The following is a 20068-nucleotide window of genomic DNA, read 5'->3' on the forward strand; positions in this document are numbered from 1 at the left end:
GGGCTCGGGCCAGCGCTTCCTCTGGAGTCTTGGGTGGCGGTGGTGAGCGACGCGAGGTGCGGGACATGCTCAAACTTCTAACAGTGTTAGAAGGAGCAACATCCCGCCCAGGCGACCGTACTGCGCTCGTGCCAGCGTGCTGGCGTGCATGCTGGCCTTGAACGTCCCGCGACCCACCATCTTGGCCTTGCTCCAACGCGAGTACGGTGCTAGGAGCACCGTGGCGTTGTCGATCCTGCACCTCCTGAGAGGGGTGCGGTGGATGTGCAGACGCGGAACCTTGCGGGGCCTTGTCTTTGGACCTGGTGACGATGTGAGTCCCCCCGTTGGCGCCCGCTCCTCCGCCGGCGTCCACCCCACTGCCCGTTTGCTCCGGTGGCGGTAGGACGGTCGCAGACGGAGCGGCCACCTCCGAAGTCTTCTTCTTCGATGGCATGTTGATGAAGATGCTGATGTAGCGCGCGCAGACGCCGAATCAGATACGCACGACCTCGACGCCCCCCTACCTGGCGTGCCAAAGATGTCGTGGGGAATGGGAGCACGAGCACCTATGGGGCAGGGGGCCCCTTCTGGTCCGGCAAGGGAGCAGAGGGCGCACGCAGGGCAGATCGAGGCGAGAGCACGCGGGGGGGGGGGGGGGGGATTTTACCCAGCTTCGGAGCTCTCCGGAGAGATAAAACTCCTACTCCTGCTTTGTGTTGGTATTATGTTCTTGCTCAAGAGTGTGAGCGTGGGTATGCTGTGGTGTCGAATGAACCGAACCGCGGAACCCCTTCTACGTGCGCATGGGCCTCCCTTTTATAGGTTAAAGGGGGTCACCGACAGGTGGCAGCGTAGAAAAGGGGGGTAAAAGAGTAAAAACGCAGGTTGGTACAACTACTACCAACAGTGCCCCCTACCTAACTCTGACGGCAGGGGACAAGGGCATTTAATGCCCGTCCGGTCGCTCCAACAGTGCAGGAAACGACCGTTAGGGGCGCCACCGATCGCCACAATGGCCTCCTTGTCAGCTTCGCTTGCCACCTCGCACCGCATGGCTGCACAGCCACCCGCCACGTGCACCAGGAGTGATCCTGCGGTGACACGTCGTTGGATGTGCTGGAGCCTGGGCGCAGAGTGGTAGCCTTGCCGCGGCAAGCGCCTTGCCGCAGCCGTTGTCTTGTCGCACCAGCAAGCTTGCCGCTCGCTGGGCCTTGCCGGGACGCGCGGGCGTTGCGGCAAGTTTCTTGAAGTGCCTTGGTTGGCCTTCCCGGCAAGCTCCTCTTGCCGGGGCCTTTGTCCTTCCCGGCAAGCTCCTCTTGCCGGGGCCTTGTCCTTCCCGGCAAGCTCCTCTTGCCGGGGCCTTGTCTTCTTAGTTAACACTTTGTTCTTGAATGGCAGTAATGGGAATGGCGGAGGATCTTGGCGGGCGCCCGGCAAGCCTTGCCGCGGGACGCTGCGGCTGCCCGTGCACAAGTTCGGGGTACTAAGGTACCCCTACTTTAGTACACCAACACTAACCCTCCTCCTAAATCCATGGTGTCCCAAATCTCCATGATCGGTGGTGAGTACAAGGTTAGAACCATCACCGGCAATGAGTTCGACGTCATCTACACCTGTTCTTCTGCGACGGTGAAAGGATGCCTTTCTCGCTTCAGATGCATGTTCGAAAACTCAGATGATGAGTGGGTCGCTGGGCTAGATGTTGAGTACACCACAATCCTGGGACGAGAGAAGGATCTAAAGGATGAAGAGAGGAAGAAGCTCGTCGTGATCCAGGTTTGCGTGCATGACTTATGCTTGGTCTACCACATATGCCATGCCGATGTTGAATGCGTGGATTTTAAGAACTTCCTCGAGAGCAACCAAGTCAAATTCGTTACTGTAGACTTTAGGAACGACAAATAAGTCCTGGGTCAGATAGGCCTTGTTGTAGGCAACCCCTTCGACCTCCAGAAGAATCGGCTGCTGCCCTCCAGTGGCCAGCCTTCAATGTTGACCCTGGCAGGAGCCATGGTTCATCCTTCGTACCGTAAACTAGAGAAACCTCATTACATGTTTCATCGTCATGCATGGCAGCGGAATGTACTAGATATAGATCACATCCACTACACTGCAATGGATGGCTACCTTTGTTTCAATATCTACAAGGGTTGGATGAAGAGCAAGAGCCAAGTGTGCGGTTCAAGCAAAGAAGTATCGGCCCAGAGGAAGAGGGACAAGGATGAAGTCGAGGACGTGGACGAGGACTCCGAGTGAGTAAGGTGTCAGTATCGTTGCTCATGGTTGTTCTAATGCAGTGTCTACCGGATTAGTTGCATAGTTTAATTTCAGGTGTGCTTAGTTTAATTTGAGGGGTGTGTTGTGCTGAGCACCCAGCAGAACTATGTTATGTTTCTTCTCGTTACTTTAACTCTTCAGTATGTACATACTACTAGTATTTCTTTAATAGAATTTAGCACCCCAATTAAGCGCGTACTAGCCTTTTTAATAGTACTATATGCACAATTTGGCGACGAGCGCTCTCTATATGTACCACCTTTTTTAATTTCAATTTTTGCTCCATGGCGCAATCCATTGATACTACTACTGTACAAAAGTATACATTTTTTAAAAGGCTAGAGTACTGTTCATCGCATATATAGCCAGTTAAATTCTCAACCATGTAGTAAACCGATACAGAGGAAGTATAGTAAAAAAGAGGTGATTTTACCGAGCGATCAGCGGGGGAGCATCGCCTGTCATGCGGTCCCATGTGTCATGATGTACCAAGGCGATGCGCGTGTCCTCTTGAGGCAGAAGCAATACTACATGGTTTGAGATGACGGCGAATTGAAGTGTGAAATAATGGTTGCTTCGTCCATCTGGGAAGGTGCGGCATTGTGATTTGACGTCCCATTGCTCATTACTACTACTGGACCGGTACGAGTGGGGTGCGTCCCCCTGCTGTTCTGCACTGTTATTTGGTGCTTGACACGTCAACCCGGTTGCTATATGTCCCACATGTCGGTGACAGGAAGTACATAATTCATGAAAGGGAGCGTCGATGGAGGAGTATACTACAGAATTCATGAAAGGGAGTGACTTAGTTTTGGAAAAATTTGTTTTACAGAGTACATACCCACTAGGGTTTATAGGGCTCATCTAAAAAACATTCGTTTTTCCGTTTGATAAGTCTCAATTCTACTACTAGTAGTAGTACCATTACATGTTGGATTTCAAGGTGCGTTAGATCACCCGATGCAAGCAGTGTCAAGAGGAAACTCACCAATGCATGCAGAAGTTCATGGAAATTTAGTGGTCATTCATGCATTCGTTCTAATTAATGCCTCGATAAACACAACTTCTTGAGAAAAATGAGCGTACTAAGTACTTGTGCAAACTACGAAATTAGTTCGACCACTCACCATCTACCTTGGTTGGAGAGATTTTGAAATTGAGCCATAAACTGGAATGGAGGGAGTAGTAACTTTTGTCTCGAATACTATTTGTGGCCTTGTATAGATGCAAAATGTATTTTTTTATAGTGGCCTTGTATAAGTAAATGGAGGGAGTACTAAAGGACATATATATTCCAAACAATATGATAATATCTCTAACCAAGGTACTACGGAGTAAACGGAGGGAGTAGTAAAATTTTCTCCTCGTGCCGGGAGCCACCGCGCGCGTGGGCGAGGGAGCGGGCGTAAGGCGTACAATACTACTACTACTATTACTACTACTACTACTACTACTACTACTCGTAAGCAAGCTTCACCTCATCCTGCGAGCCACTGCGCCCGTGGGCGGGGGAGATGGTGTACTAAGCAAGCTTCTCCTCGTTTTGCGAGTTGGCGGGACACATCAAAAGTACTCCAGTGTATAGAGCCTTGCCTCTTAAGGTAGGCCCCACATGGTTTGCCTCTTTTTAACATAACACGTCAAGTCGCAATTTGTTTGTTCACCCGTGGTAGACGATCCTCCCTCCACCAAGTGGACAACCAGTACACGTGTCAAATTACCACATGGGCTGGCTTTTCGTACATAAATGAGCTCCACCGTGTACCCGCGCGGGTGTGGTTGGGAGAGAGATGGGAGTACGTGCGCCGAGCGTGCACCTCTTCTCTTCGTGCACGTCCCCCACCTACGTTGGTGTGTGTGAGAGAGATACAAACCTAGACATAATGCACCATCCATCCCCATGCCTCCGCCCTGTCACGCCCAATATGCGACCCTATCCTAAAGGAACTCGAAGGTCCCACCAAGGATAGAAGCGCATATTGGAGACGCTTTTGCAAGGTGGATATCATTACATCATACCATTACATAACAGTTGGGGATACATACAAAAGAATACAATGCCACATGAATACAACATCATACGTAAGAGCAACATTCGACTACGGATGAAACACAAACAGAAACTCAAACGACATCCACCCTGTTAGCCCAGGCTGCCGACCTGGAACCTATCCCCTGATCAAAGAAGAAGCAGAATAAGAACTCCAAAACAAGCAAGCATCGCTCTCGCGTCATGATCATCACATAACCTGTACCTGCAACTGTTGTTGTAGTAATCTGTGAGCCATAAGGACTCAGCAATCCCATTACCATGGGTATCAAGACTAGCAAAGCTTAATGGGTATGGAAAGGATAAGTGGTGAGGTTGCAGCAGGGACTAAGCATGATATGGTGGCTAACATACGCAAATAAGAGCGAGAAGAGAAGCAAACGGAATGGTCGTGAAGCTAGTAATGATCAAGAAGTGATCCTGAAACTACTTACGTTCATACATAACCCAAACCGTGTTCACTTCCCCGACTCCGCCGAAAAAAGAGACCATCACGGCTACACACGCGGTTGATGCGTTTTAGTTAAGTCAAGTGTCAAGTTCTCTACAACCGAACATTAACAAATTCCCATCTGCCACATAACCGCGGGCACGGCTCTCGAAAGTTTATACCCTGCAGGGGTGTCCCAACTTAGCCCATCACAAGCTCTCACTGTCAACGAAGGATATTCCTTCTCCTAGGAAGACCTGATCAGTCTCGGAATCCCGGTTACAAGACATTTCGACAATGGTAAAACAAGACCAGCAAAGCCTCCTGATGTGCCGACAAATCCTGATAGGAGCTGCACATATCTCGTTCTCAAGGCACAACGGATGAGACAAGCTACGAGTAAAACCAGCCCTCAAGTTTCCCCGAGGTGGCCCCGCAGGCTGCTCGGTTTGGACCAACACTCGAGGGAGCACTGGCCCCGGGGGGGGGGTTAAATAAAGATGACCCTCGGGCTCCGAAAACCCAAGGGAAAAGGCTTAGGTAGGCAAATGGTAAACCCAAGGTTGGGCCTTGATGGAGGAGTTTTATTCAAAGCGAACTGTCAAGGGGGTCCCATAAATCACCCAACCGCGTAAGGAACGCAAAATCAAGGAACATAACACCGGTATGACGGAAACTAGGGCGGCAAGAGTGGAACAAAACACCAGGCATAAGGCCGAGCCTTCCACCCTTTACCAAGTATATAGGTGCATTAATTAAATAAGAGATATTGTGATATCCCAACATAATCCTGTCCATCATGGAGGAATCTTCAACTTCACCTGCAACTAGCAACGCTATAAGAGGGGCTGAGCAAAAGCGGTAACATAGCCAAACAACGGTTTTCTAGGAAGGGTGACAAAGGTTAGAGGCTATCATGGCAATTTGGGAGGCTTGAAGAACAAGTGATAGGTAGCGTAGCATAGTGATAGAACGAAGCAACTAGCATAGCAATGATAGTAGTGAGATCCAAGGTGACGGTCATCTTGTTCTGAAATCCCGCTAGGAAGAAGAACGAGTCCATGAAGAAGACGAACGGACGAAGACGGACCAAGCGTAGACGAACGAATCCTGACGATCGCAACGAAACAGGAACTAACAAGAAGGAGCACAACCGAAAAGAAACAAACAACAAGGTAAACACACAACACATAGACATGGCATGATGATCAACCAAGTATGATGCATGAAAAAAGCTATATGATGCTACTCATGGCAAGAGATGAAGCATACAAGAATAACACATCAAGGCAAGTTTAGATGAGGCCGGAAACAACCTATGACAAATCATGTAAGTCCTCATATGCAAATTTCGAAATTGGTCCAGATCTGAATAAACCTTATGTTCAAGTTGTTAAACAGCAAGTTAAGATGCACCAAGATGATATACACGAAAATCTAGTCAAGTTAGATATAAAGTTCATTTAGTTCGGAGCTACGGCCTAGAATATATGAGCAAAACAAGTTAAACATGGCATAGATGCAAAATGCATTCAAACATCAAGCAAACACCCTCAAAACATGGATGCAACAAGATAAAATGAAACTACATGCAGTTCTAAGAAAGTTTCATATAGAGCATGCTCAAAACAGAGCAACGGTTCAACACATACGCATGAAACAAGTTTAAAGGACAAGCTGTCCCAAACAGCAACTAGGCATCTAGCAAGCATCAAAACAATATGATATAGCACCTCAACATGAAAACAAAAGGCATGGTCATGATGTATATGTAAAGCATGAAAAAACATGAACACTGAGCTATCTCCAGAAATCACAAGAACATGCACAAAAGGACATGGCAAGATTGCAAATAATAACAGTTTCACAGACTTGGCAGAAATCACTAGATATGGCAGAAATGGCATCAGGTTGCAATGTTTAGATCTATCAAACAACATGCTACAGGAACTTATCATGGCAAAAAAGAGCATGGCATGCTAACATTAATGACAAAGAACAAAACTCCCTTAGTGAACTAATTCCAAAGATCAACAGAAAAGATGGTAGCATCCATGCAAACATGGCAAATGATATGACAGATTCAGAATAACAGAATATGGCAGGAACAACGATAAGTAGGCATGTTGGTGAGCTCGTAAAACTCACCACAGAACAATACATGGCATGACAAGGAGACCAACAGTAATAAGACACATTTATGGAGCTAAACATGGCAATAGCATTGTCATAGGGTGCACGGATCACTAGCAAAACTCATGGCAAAACTGAACTTAATGTTAATAGGCTGACAGCAACATTATTTAGAAAATTTGGAGCATGATATGAACAATCTACAGCAAGCTATAAATGCAACCAAGGGCATGGATGGATAGAGCATGGCATTTAGAATAAAACATCCTTAGTGAACATCTCCAGATTATGCACAGAATGACTTGTAGCAGCAGCTTTACATAGCATCACGATATAACAGATTCAGCCTAGCAAAACAGTAACAGCAAGTACCCTACTTCACGAGCTTGATGCACTCACTACAAGACTCACAAAAATACATGGATTGCACCACTGTAACGATGGCATGAATATGCTCCTAAAACATGTAGACATCGTGCTCAAAGGATGCACACACAAAATGTAATGAAAAACACAAAACAGCAAGTTCTGTTAACATGCATCAGCTAACATCATATAGCACTCTTGCAACGATGATAATGGCATTAAGATGGACACAAACAAGCATGGCACACTAGGACAAAGTGAAGAGAATCTCACAATAACATTTTGACATATCACATGCATGAATCGGAGCTACGGGCAGAAAGTTACGGCATGTCAAACATGAGCACATAGCGTTGAAAAACTGGGACTTGGAGAAAAAAAATACCCTCGCAGAACGGGACGGGGAGGAGTGGGGCGGAGGGATCCAGGGGAGGTGGAGGCGCGTTTGGTTGGGGAAATGGGTGGATCTCATCCACCCGGGCGGATCCGGGCCGGATCTCGCCGGATCTGGCCGGAGACGGCGATGGCGCGCCGGCGGAGAGGTGGGCGGCGCTGGAGAGGAGGGAGCAGGGGTGGCGGGGGCGGATCCCGGCGCGGGTCGGGCGGCGCACCGGTGCCAGAGGCGGGCGACGACCGGAGCGGACGGCGGGGAGGCGACCAGGCACGGCGGCGCTCGGCCGTCGGGGATGAGCGGACGGCGGGGCCGGAGGATGGCGGCGGAGGCGCGGGCGGCGCTCGGGAGGAGTTCGGCGGCGCGGGACGAGCCCCTGGCTCGGGCGGTCGCAGGAGCCTGCGGGCTGCGACGCAGCGGCGGCTCGGGCCGGGAGGGCCCCGGACGGGATCGCGGGCCCGCGCGGTGGAGACGGCGGCGGGGGCGACGTGGCAAGCCACGATTGGCTACGGGCGCGGGAGGACATGTCCAGTGGGGCACGGACATGTCCGACGGCTGGAGGAGGAAGAAGCTAGGGTTGGGGCTGCGGGATTTTGAGGGAGATGCACATATTTATAGGTAGAGGGAGCTAGGAGTGTCCAAATGGGGTGCGGTTTTCGCCCACACGATCGTGATCGAACGGCGGAGAGCATGGAGTGGAGTTAGATGGGCTAGGTGGGCTTTGTGAAGGGGTGATGGTCTGCAAAGAGAGAGGGGTTTCGGTTAACCATCGGGGCATCAAACAACCTCCAAATTGAACGAAATTTGACGGGCGGTCTACCGGTGATATACCAAGGCCACTTGGCAAATCTCGGCCCATTCCGAGAACGTTTTCCGGTGGCTCACAAAACCAAGGACTGAGAGGTGCAACGGGCGCGTGTGAGAGTGTCTGTGCTTAGAACGGACAACGGAGAGAACCTGGGGAACCCGAACGGATGCAAGTTTTGAAAAACATGCAGAAGAAATGCAGATGATGACATGGTAAATTGCAACACGCAAGCAAATGACATGGCAACGACGGCGAATAACTGGAGGACACCTGGCGCATTGGATCCGAGGCGTTACAGCCCAGTCCGAACACCAGTCACTACCACGCCCCACTCCTCCTCACCTTATCTCTCATCTTTCTCCCTCCATTTTTATATACAAGGGGCCACTATCAAAATTACAATTTGCAGATATACAAGGCCACTAACACTAGTCGATGCAATATTAATGGTGTTTGCCTCGTGGTACTAGCAAAGGAGGACATTAATTATCCCTTGCATGCATGCGGGAGTTTCTAAAAAAATGCATCTTGATGTTCCGTGCAATGCACGGGCATCTTGCTAGTCCATGAAAACAACACATGGCAAAATTCCACGGCGAATGAGGGATTTGAATCTGTTGGGAGGGGCTATTTGGATCTTGACCGGGGTAGCCAAAATATTGGCGACCCTTTTGTCCACCGGTGCATTTGCCACCAATGAACGAGGAATGGCTCGGGTGCTCATCCATCCTCTAGCGCGCACGTTGGAGACGAGCTCGCACGAGCTGTGTTTTTTTTGTCCCACAACACCGCCCGAGCCGCCTGCAGACCAACCGGCGACCCGCAAATTACGCCATCCAACCATAGCCGCACACATTATGATAGCAACTCAACCAACCGGACGAAATTCACGCAAACATGTAGACAAACGGATATTTCATATAACAACGACGGAAATCATATAAAATACCGGATTTTCATACAAACATGACGGATTTCATTACATTCAAATGAACTACGCGGTGCTAGTTCTAGACAGCACAGGTATATAATACCTGGCCTAAATGGTCGCCCGCCGATCGATTTGTGTTCCTCATGTCCGGCAGCACGATCACCGGACTGCCGGGAGCCCCGGAGGTATATGCTTCAGCGCAAAGGACAGCTCGCTTTCCTACTGCCCAACTGATATCACTGGCTGATGCTGAAGATCATGGTGGCCGGCACCGGTTCGAGTTCATCAACGACCACTACTTCGCCATGGCCGGCACCGGCTCGACTTCATCCTAACATTCCCCTCTTCCGTGGAGCCCATGCGGGGTCGACGAAGGTCCTCGCAACAAAAGGATCCGGCAAGACACCTGCTGTGTACGCCAGCATCGCCTCCGCGGTGGCCTTCATGGGACTGTGTTCTACATCTCCTCGATGATGGAGGCGGACGCGGAGGCGGCGGCCATCGACTCGTCACTCTCTGCACACCCGACTTCTGTCGCTGCTTGCATGGTGCGGCCGCTGGCATGGGAGTCTCGGCCACAGAAACGGGAGACGCGGTACGAGGCGGCGGCGTGGACGGCAGCAACGACGCCCGTGCGCCGCTCCTCATTGAGCTGGCCTGGAGCGGAGAGTTGCTGAACCGCGCCCAGCTTGGGGCGGCAACTGGCTTCGTCTGGCGAGGGGAGGGAGGTGGATCAGCAAGCTGCATAGCTCGTATCCGGCGGGCTACCCAGCAGGCTTGGATGCGGAATAACTACTCTTCGTAAGCCATTGTATGAGTGGACAAAATGGTGAAGGAGGAGATAGGGGAGCGGCGGAGGTGTGCGATTCTTGGCCGGCATTTGGCCTCGTTTAAATAGGAGATTAAATAGATGGCGGACGGGAGGAGCTCGGCCGGCGTTGCGTTTAATGCCGGCCCGCTCATGAACGGACGTGTGTCCAGAGTGGGTTCCTCGGCTTCCACACGGATGGGTTTCATGGAGGCATTTGAATGCGGGAAGGAGGCATGTTCAGTCGGACGTGTAGCGAGTGGCGCCCTTGACTCTGACCTAGGACACCGCGTCATTCTTCCACTGACGTCTGGGCTCTTTCGGTACATGTGTTGTGGAACGTTGCAGAAAATTAAAAATTTTCCTACGGTTTCACAAAGATCCATCTATGAGTTCATCTAAGCAACGAGTCAAGGGAGAGAGTTTGCATCTACATACCACTTGTAGATCGCGTGCGGAAGCTTGCAAGGTGATGATGGAGTCGTACTCGACGTGATTCGAATCACCGATGACCAAGTGCTGAACGGACAGCACCTCCGCGTTCAACACACGTACGGGACGGGAGACGTCTCCTCCTTCTTGATCCAGCAAGGGGGAAGGAGAGGTTGAGGAAGACAGCTCCACCGGCAGCACGACGGCGTGGTGATGGTGGAGAAGCAGTACTCCGATAGGGCTTCGCCAAGCACACAACGGAGGAGGAGAGGTGTTGGGGAGGGGAGGGCTGCGCCTTGGAGGGTGGTTTGCCCCCCAAGCCAAGGGGCGCCCCCTCTAGGGTTCCCCCCTCAACCCTAGGCGCAAGGGCCCAAGGGAGGGGGTGCGGCCAGCCCACCAGGGGCTGGCTCCCTGCCCCACGCAGCCCATGTGGCCCCCCGGGAGGGGTGGCCCCTCCCGGTGGACCCCCGGAACCCTTCCGGTGACCCCGGTACAATACCGGTATGACCCCGAAACTTCCCGGTGTCCGTTTGACAACTTCCCATATATAAATCTTTACCTCCGGACCCTTCCGGAGCTCCTCGTGACGTCCAGGATCCCATCCGGGACTCCGAACAACATTCGCTAGTCACATACTAGTCTTCCTAATAACCCTAGCATCACTGAACCTTAAGTGTGTAGACCCTACGGGTTCGGGAGACATGCAGACATGACCGAGACGCTCTCAGGTCAATAACCAACAGCGGGATCTGGATACCCATGATGGCTCCCACATGCTCCTCGATGTTGTCATCGGATGAACCACAATGTCGAGGATTCGATCAAACCCTGTATACAATTCCCTTTGTCAATCGGTATGTTACTTGCCCGAGACTCGATCGTCGGTATCCCAATACCTTGTTCAGTCTCGTTACCGGCAAGTCACTTTACTCGTACCGTAATGCATGATCCCGTGTCCAACACCTTGGTCACATTGAGCTCATTATGATGATGCATTACCGAGTGGGCCCAGATATACCTCTCCGTCATACGGAGTGACAAATCCCAGTCTCGATCCGTGTCAACCCAACAGATACTTTCGGAGATACCTGTAATGCACCTTTATAGTCACCCAGTTACGTTGTGACGTTTGATACACCCAAGGCACTCTTACGGTATCCGGGAGTTACACGATCTCATGGTCGAAGGAAGAGATACTTGACATTGGCAAAGCTCTTAGCAAAACGAACTACACGATCTTTTATGCTATGCTTAGGATTGGGTCTTGTCCATCACATCATTCTCCTAATGATGTGATCCCGTTATCAACGACATCCAATGTCCATAGTCAGGAAACCATGACTATCTGTTGATCACAACGAGCTAGTCAACTAGAGGCTCACCAGGGACATATTGTGGTCTAAGTATTCACACGTGTATTACGATTTCCGGATAATACAGTTATAGCATGAATAAAAGACATTTATCATGAACATTGAAATATAATAATACTTTTATTATTGCCTCTAGGGCATATTTCCAACAGTCTCCCACTTGCACTAGAGTCACCAATCTAGTTACATTGTGATGAATCGAACACCCATAGAGTTCTGGTGTTGATCATGTTTTGCACGCGAGAGAGGTTTAGTCAGCGGATCTGCGACATTCAGATCCGTGTGCACTTTGCAAATCTCTATGTCTCCATCTTGAACATTTTCACGGATGGAGTTGAAACGACGCTTGATGTGCCTGGTCTTCTTGTGAAACCTGGGCTCCTTGGCAAGGGCAATAGCTCCAGTGTTGTCACAGAAGAGTTTGATCGGCCCCGACGCATTGGGTATGACTCCTAGGTCGGTGATGAACTCCTTCACCCAAATCGCTTCATGCGCTGCCTCCGAGGCTGCCATGTACTCCGCTTCACACGTAGATCCCGCCACGACGCTCTGCTTGCAGCTGCACCAGCTTACTGCTCCACCATTCAACATATACACGTATCCGGTTTGTGACTTAGAGTCATCCAGATCTGAGTCGAAGCTAGCATCGACGTAACCCTTTACGACGAGCTCTTCGTCTCCTCCATAAACGAGAAACATGTCCTTCGTCCTTTTCAGGTACTTCAGGATATTCTTGACCGCTGTCCAGTGTTCCTTGCCGGGATTACTTTGGTATCTTGCTACCAAACTTACGGCAAGGTTTACATTGGGTCTGGTACACAGCATGGCATACATAATAGATCCTATGGCTGAAGCATAGGGGATGACACTCATCACTTCTTTATCTTTTGCCGTGGTCGGTGACTGAGCCGAGCTCAGTCTCACACCTTGTAACATAGGCAAGAACCCCTTCTTGGACTGATCCATTTTGAACCTCTTCAAAATCTTATCAAGGTATGTGCTTTGTGAAAGACCTATGAGGCGTCTCGATCTATCTCTATAGATCTTGATGCCTAATATGTAAGCAGCTTCTCCAAGGTCCTTCATTGAAAAACACTTATTCAAGTAGGCCTTAATGCTGTCCAGAAATTCTATATTATTTCCCATCAAGAGTATGTCATCTACATATAATATGAGAAATGCTACAGAGCTCCCACTCACTTTCTTGTAAACGCAGGCTTCTCCATAAGTCTGCATAAACCCAAACGCTTTGATCATCTCATCAAAGCGAATGTTCCAACTCCGAGATGCTTGCACCAGTCCATAAATGGATCGCTGGAGCTTGCATACTTTGTTAGCGTTCCGAGGATCGACAAAACCTTCCGGTTGCATCATATACAGCTCTTCCTTAAGATGTCCGTTAAGGAATGCCGTTTTGACGTCCATCTGCCATATCTCATAATCATAGTATGCGGCAATTGCTAACATGATTCGGACGGACTTCAGCTTCGCTACGGGAGAGAAAGTCTCGTCGTAGTCAATCCCTTGAACTTGTCGATAACCCTTAGCGACAAGTCGAGCCTTATAAATGGTTACATTACCATCCGCGTCCGTCTTCTTCTTAAAAATCCATTTGTTTTCTATCGCTCGCCGATCATCTGGCAAGTCTGTCAAAGTCCATACTTTGTTTTCATACATGGATTCTATCTCGGATTTCATGGCTTCAAGCCATTTGTTGGAATCCGGGCCCGCCATCGCTTCTTCATAGTTCGAAGGTTCATTGTTGTCTAACAACATGATTTCCAGGACAGGGTTGCCGTACCACTCTGGTGCGGAACGTGTCCTTGTGGACCTACGAAGTTCAGTAGTAACTTGATCCGAAGTACCTTGATCATCATCATTGTTTTCCTCTTCAGTTGGTGTGGGCATCACAGGAACGGTTTCCTGCGCTGCGCCACTTTCCCGCTCAAGAGGTAGTACTTCATCGAGTTCTACTTTCCTCCCACTTACTTCTTTCGTGAGAAACTCTTTTTCCAGAAAGCATCCGTTCTTGGCAACAAAGATCTTGCCTTCGGATCTTAAGTAGAAGGTATACCCGACAGTTTCCTTAGGGTATCCTATGAATACGCATTTTTCCGACTTGGGTTCGAGCTTTTCAGGTTGAAGTTTCTTGACATAAGCATCGCATCCCCAAACTTTTAGAAACGACAGCTTAGGTTTCTTTCCAAACCATAATTCATACGGTGTCGTCTCAACGGATTTAGACGGTGCCCTATTTAAAGTGAACATAGCTGTCTCTAGAGCGTATCCCCAAAATGATAGCGGTAAATCGGTAAGAGACATCATAGACCGCACCATATCCAATAGAGTGCGATTACGACGTTCGGACACACCGTTTCGCTGAGGTGTTCCAGGCGGCGTGAGTTGTGAAACGATTCCACATTTCCTTAAGTGTGTACCAAATTCGTGACTTAAGTATTCTCCTCCACGATCTGATCGTAAGAATTTTATCTTTCGGTCACGGTGATTCTCTACCTCATTCTGAAATTCCTTGAACTTTTCAAAGGCCTCAGACTTGTGTTTCATTAAGTAGACATACCCATATCTACTCAAGTCATCAATGAGAGTGAGAACATAACGATATCCTCCGCGAGCCTCAACGCTCATTGGACCGCACACATCGGTATGTATGATTTCCAATAAGTTGGTTGCTCGCTCCATTGTTCCGGAGAACGGAGTCTTGGTCATTTTGCCCAAGAGGCATGGTTCGCACGTGTCAAACGATTCATAATCAAGAGACTCTAAAAGTCCATCGGCATGGAGCTTCTTCATGCGCTTGACACCAATGTGACCAAGGCGGCAGTGCCACAAGTATGTGGGACTATCGTTATCAACTTTAAATCTTTTGGCATCTACACTATGAACATGTGTAATATTACGCTCGAGATTCATTAAGAATAAACCATTGACCATCGGAGCATGACCATAAAACATATCTCTCATATAAATCGAACAACCATTATTCTCAGACTTAAATGAGTAGCCATCTCGTATTAAACGAGATCCAGATACAATGTTCATGCTCAAACTTGGCACTAAATAACAATTATTAAGGTTCAAAACTAATCCCGTAGGTAAATGTAGAGGCAGCGTGCCGACGGCGATCACATCGACTCTGGAACCATTCCCGACGCGCATAGTCACCTCGTCCTTCGCCAGTCTCCGTTTATTCCGCAGCTCCTGCTGTGAGTTACAAATATGAGCAACGGCACCGGTATCAAATACCCAGGAGTTACTACGAGTACTGGTAAGGTACACATCAATCACATGTATATCAAATATACCTTTGGTGTTGCCGGCCTTCTTATCCGCTAAGTATTTGGGGCAGTTCCGCTTCCAGTGACCCTTCCCCTTGCAATAAAAGCACTCAGTCTCAGGCTTGGGTCCATTCTTTGACTTCTTCCCGGTAACTGGCTTACCAGGCGCGGCAACCTCCTTGCCGTCCTTCTTGAAGTTCTTCTTACCCTTGCCCTTCTTGAACTTAGTGGTCTTATTGACCATCAACACTTGATGTTCTTTCTTGATTTCAGCCTCTGCTGACTTCAGCATCGAGAACACTTCAGGAATGGTCTTTTCCATCCCCTGCATGTTGTAGTTCATCACAAAGCTCTTGTAGCTTGGTGGGAGCGACTGGAGGATTCTCTCAATGACCGCCTCATCTGGGAGGTTAATGTTCAGCTGGGTCATACGGTTGTGCAACCCAGACATCTTCAGGATGTGCTCACTGACAGAACTGTTTTCCTTCATCTTACAACTGTAGAACTTGTCGGAGACATCATATCTCTCGACCCGGGCATGAGCTTGGAAAACTAGTTTCAGCTCTTCGAACATCTCATATGCTCCGTGATGCTCAAAACGTTTTTGGAGCCCCGGTTCTAAGCTGTAAAGCATGCCGCACTGAACGAGGGAGTAATCATCAGCACGAGACTGCCAAGCATTCATAATGTCTTGGTTCTCTGGGACGGGAGCATCACCTAGCGGTCCTTCTAGGACATATTGTTTCCTGGCAGCTATGAGGATGATCCTCAGGTTCCGGACCCAGTCCGTATAGTTTCTGCCATCATCTTTCAGCTTGGTTTTCTCTAGGAACGCGTTGAAGTTCATGTTGACGTTAGCGTTGGCCATTGATCTACAAGACATATTTGCAAAGGTTTTAGACTAAGTTCATGATAATAAAGTTCTAATCAAATTATGAACTCCCACTTAGATTAGACATCCCTCTAGTCATCTAAGTGTTACACGATCCGAGTCGACTAGCCCGTGTCCGATCATCACGTGAGACGGACTAGTCATCGTCGGTGAACATTCTCATGTTGATCGTATCTTCCATACGATTCGTGTTCGACCTTTCGGTCTCCGTGTTCCGAGGCCATGTCTGCACATGCTAGGCTCGTCAAGTTAACCCTAAGTGTTTTCGCTGTGTAAAACTATCTTACACCTGTTGTATGTGAACGTAAGAATCCATCACACCCGATCATCACGTGGTGCTTAGAAGCGACGAACTGTAGCAACGGTGCACAGTTAGGGGAGAACACTTCTTGAAATTTTTGTAAGGGATCATCTTATTTACTACCGTCGTCCTAAGTAAACAAGATGCATAAACATAATAAACATCACATGCAATTATATAGTTGTGACATGATATGGCCAATATCATATAGCTCCATTGATCTTCATCTTCGGGGCTCCATGATCATCTTGTCACCGGCTTGACACCATGATCTCCATCATCATGATCTCCATCATCGTGTCTTCATGAAGTTGTCACGCCAACGACTACTTCTACTTCTATGACTAACGTTTAGCAATAAAGTAAAGTAGTTTACATGACGTTATTCAATGACACGCAGGTCATACAAAAATAAAGACAACTCCTATGGCTCCTGCCGGTTGTCATACTCATCGACATGCAAGTCGTGAATCCTATTACAAAGAACATGATCTCATACATCACAATTCATCATTCATCACAACTTCTGGCCATATCACATCACATGATCAATCGCTGCAAAAACAAGTTAGACATCCTCTAATTGTTGTTGCATCTTTTACGTGGCTGCAATTGGGTTCTAGCAAGAACGTTTTCTTACCTACGAATCACCACAACGTGATTTTGTCAACTTCTATTTACCCTTCATAAGGGCCCTGTTCATCGATTCCGCTCCAACTAAAGTGGGAGAGACAGACACCCGCCAGCCACCTTATGCAACTAGTGCATGTCAGTCGGTGGAACCGGTCTCACGTAAGCGTACGTGTAAGGTTGGTCCGGGCCGCTTCATCCCACAATACCGTTGAGCAAGAAAAGACTAGTAGAGGCAAGTAAGATGACAAAATCCACGCCCACAACAAATTGTGTTCTACTCGTGCAAAGAGAACTACGCATAAACCTAGCTCTGATACCACTGTTGTGGAACGTTGCAGAAAATTAAAATTTTTCCTACGGTTTCACCAAGATCCATCTATGAGTTCATCTAAGCAACGAGTCAAGGGAGAGAGTTTGCATCTACATACCACTTGTAGATCGCGTGCGGAAGCTTGCAAGGTGATGATGGAGTCGTACTCGACGTGATTCGAATCACCGATGACCAAGTGCTGAACGGACAGCACCTCCGCGTTCAACACACGTACGGGACGGGAGACGTCTCCTCCTTCTTGATCCAGCAAGGGGAAGGAGAGGTTGAGGAAGACAGCTCCACCGGCAGCACGACGGCGTGGTGATGGTGGAGAAGCAGTACTCCGACAGGGCTTCGCCAAGCACACAACGGAGGAGGAGAGGTGTTGGGGAGGGGAGGGTTGCGCCTTGGAGGGTGGTTTGCCCCCCAAGCCAAGGGGGCGCCCCCTCTAGGGTTCCCCCCTCAACCCTAGGCGCAAGGGCCCAAGGGAGGGGGTGCGCCCAGCCCACCAGGGGCTGGCTCCCTACCCCACGCAGCCCATGTGCCCCCCCCGGGAGGGGTGGCCCCTCCCGGTTGACCCCCGGAACCCTTCCGGTGACCCCGGTACAATACCGGTATGACCCCGAAACTTCCCGGTGTCCGTTTGACAACTTCCCATATATAAATCTTTACCTCCGGACCCTTCCGGAGCTCCTCGTGACGTCCAGGATCCCATCCGGGACTCCGAACAACATTCGGTAGTCACATACTAGTCTTCCTAATAACCCTAGCGTCACCGAACCTTAAGTGTGTAGACCCTACGGGTTCGGGAGACATGCAGACATGACCGAGACGCTCTCAGGTCAATAACCAACAGAGGGATCTGGATACCCATGATGGCTCCCACATGCTCCTCGATGTTGTCATCGGATGAACCACGATGTCGAGGATTCGATCAAACCCTGTATACAATTCCCTTTGTCAATCGGTACGTTACTTGCCCGAGACTCGATCGTCGGTATCCCAATACCTTGTTCAGTCTTGTTACCGGCAAGTCACTTTACTCGTACCGTAATGCATGATCCCGTGTCCAACACCTTGGTCACATTGAGCTCATTATGATGATGCATTACCGAGTGGGCCCAGAGATACCTCTCCGTCATACGGAGTGACAAATCCCAGTCTCGATCCGTGTCAACCCAACAGATACTTTCGGAGATACCTGTAATGCACCTTTATAGTCACCCAGTTACGTTGTGACGTTTGATACACCCAAGGCACTCTTACGGTATCCGGGAGTTACACAATCTCATGGTCGAAGGAAGAGATACTTGACATTGGCAAAGCTCTTAGCAAAACAAACTACACGATCTTTTATGCTATGCTTAGGATTGGGTCTTGTCCATCACATCATTCTCCTAATGATGTGATCCTGTTATCAACGACATCCAATGTCCATAGTCAGGAAACCATGACTATCTGTTGATCACAACGAGTTAGTCAACTAGAGGCTCACCAGGGACATATTGTGGTCTAAGTATTCACACGTGTATTACGATTTCCGGATAATACAGTTATAGCATGAATAAAAGACATTTATCATGAACATTGAAATATAATAATACTTTTATTATTGCCTCTAGGGCATATTTCCAACAACATGGCCTGCATGTCAGTGACCCAACGCAGGCAGCGCACAGTAGAGGAACCTTTGTTGGGCCAAGGCGGTCAGAAGCAGGCATTTCATAAACCGATGATTGTTCATTGAGTGTGACGTCATCTTTTTCATGTATATAAGCCTAGTATGTTGATATCCCGTTCGATACGTTGTGATTCATAAAGACCGCTGCAAACATCAATGTTCTGCTTATCACAGATAAGATTGATTAATACCCGTAACAATCCATGTCCTTAACAAAGGGTGCATGCACGTGTGTCTTGCGTCATGTGTTGTGTGCATGCAGGCGTGTGAGTGTTGCGTGCGTGCAAGGGTACGTTTCAGTGTTGCATGCATGGGTGCGTACATGCGTGTGTTCGTGAGTGCATGTGTACGTGTCAGTGTTGCACGCTAGCATGTGTGCGTGTGTATGTTATGTGGACGTGTCAGTGTTGCAAGCCTGCATGGGTACGTGTCTTGCGTGTGTGCATGTGTACGTGCGGGGTGAGGCTACACGTCAGTCGACTGACTTTTTAATCTCTGGTCATTAGATTTTCCAGCCGTTGGATACGGAATCAAGGGCCTCCAGTTTATCATCAAACTCCACCCCTCTGAGCCACCAGCCACCACCGGCCGAACCGCCGGCCCCCGCCGCCTGCGGCCGGCCTGTGCCACTACGCCGCCCCGCCCTCCCCGAAACCACTCCCCACCGCCGGACCGCTGCCGCACCGGCCATCCCTCTAGGCCCCCTCGCGCCGAGCTTTTTCTCCGGCGATCCCCACCCCACCGCCCAATCAACGCCCACAACCACCGGCGACTGCCAACCAGAGGTCTCACGACTTCGAATACCCATCGACCACTAATTTATTACCATTTCTGTCCTTCATACACGCGCTAACGGGTGGGCCCTATGATAATGTGTGCTGCTGAATGTGGACCGTTTGACTGGTCAATTGATCGTGTTATCAACAAATTATGGAGCTGTATACTGAGCCAGTGACCGTATGATGACCCTAAAA

This window comes from Triticum aestivum, chromosome 2A (assembly GCF_018294505.1).
Source record: "Triticum aestivum cultivar Chinese Spring chromosome 2A, IWGSC CS RefSeq v2.1, whole genome shotgun sequence".
NCBI classification, from domain to species: Eukaryota; Viridiplantae; Streptophyta; class Magnoliopsida; order Poales; family Poaceae; genus Triticum; species Triticum aestivum.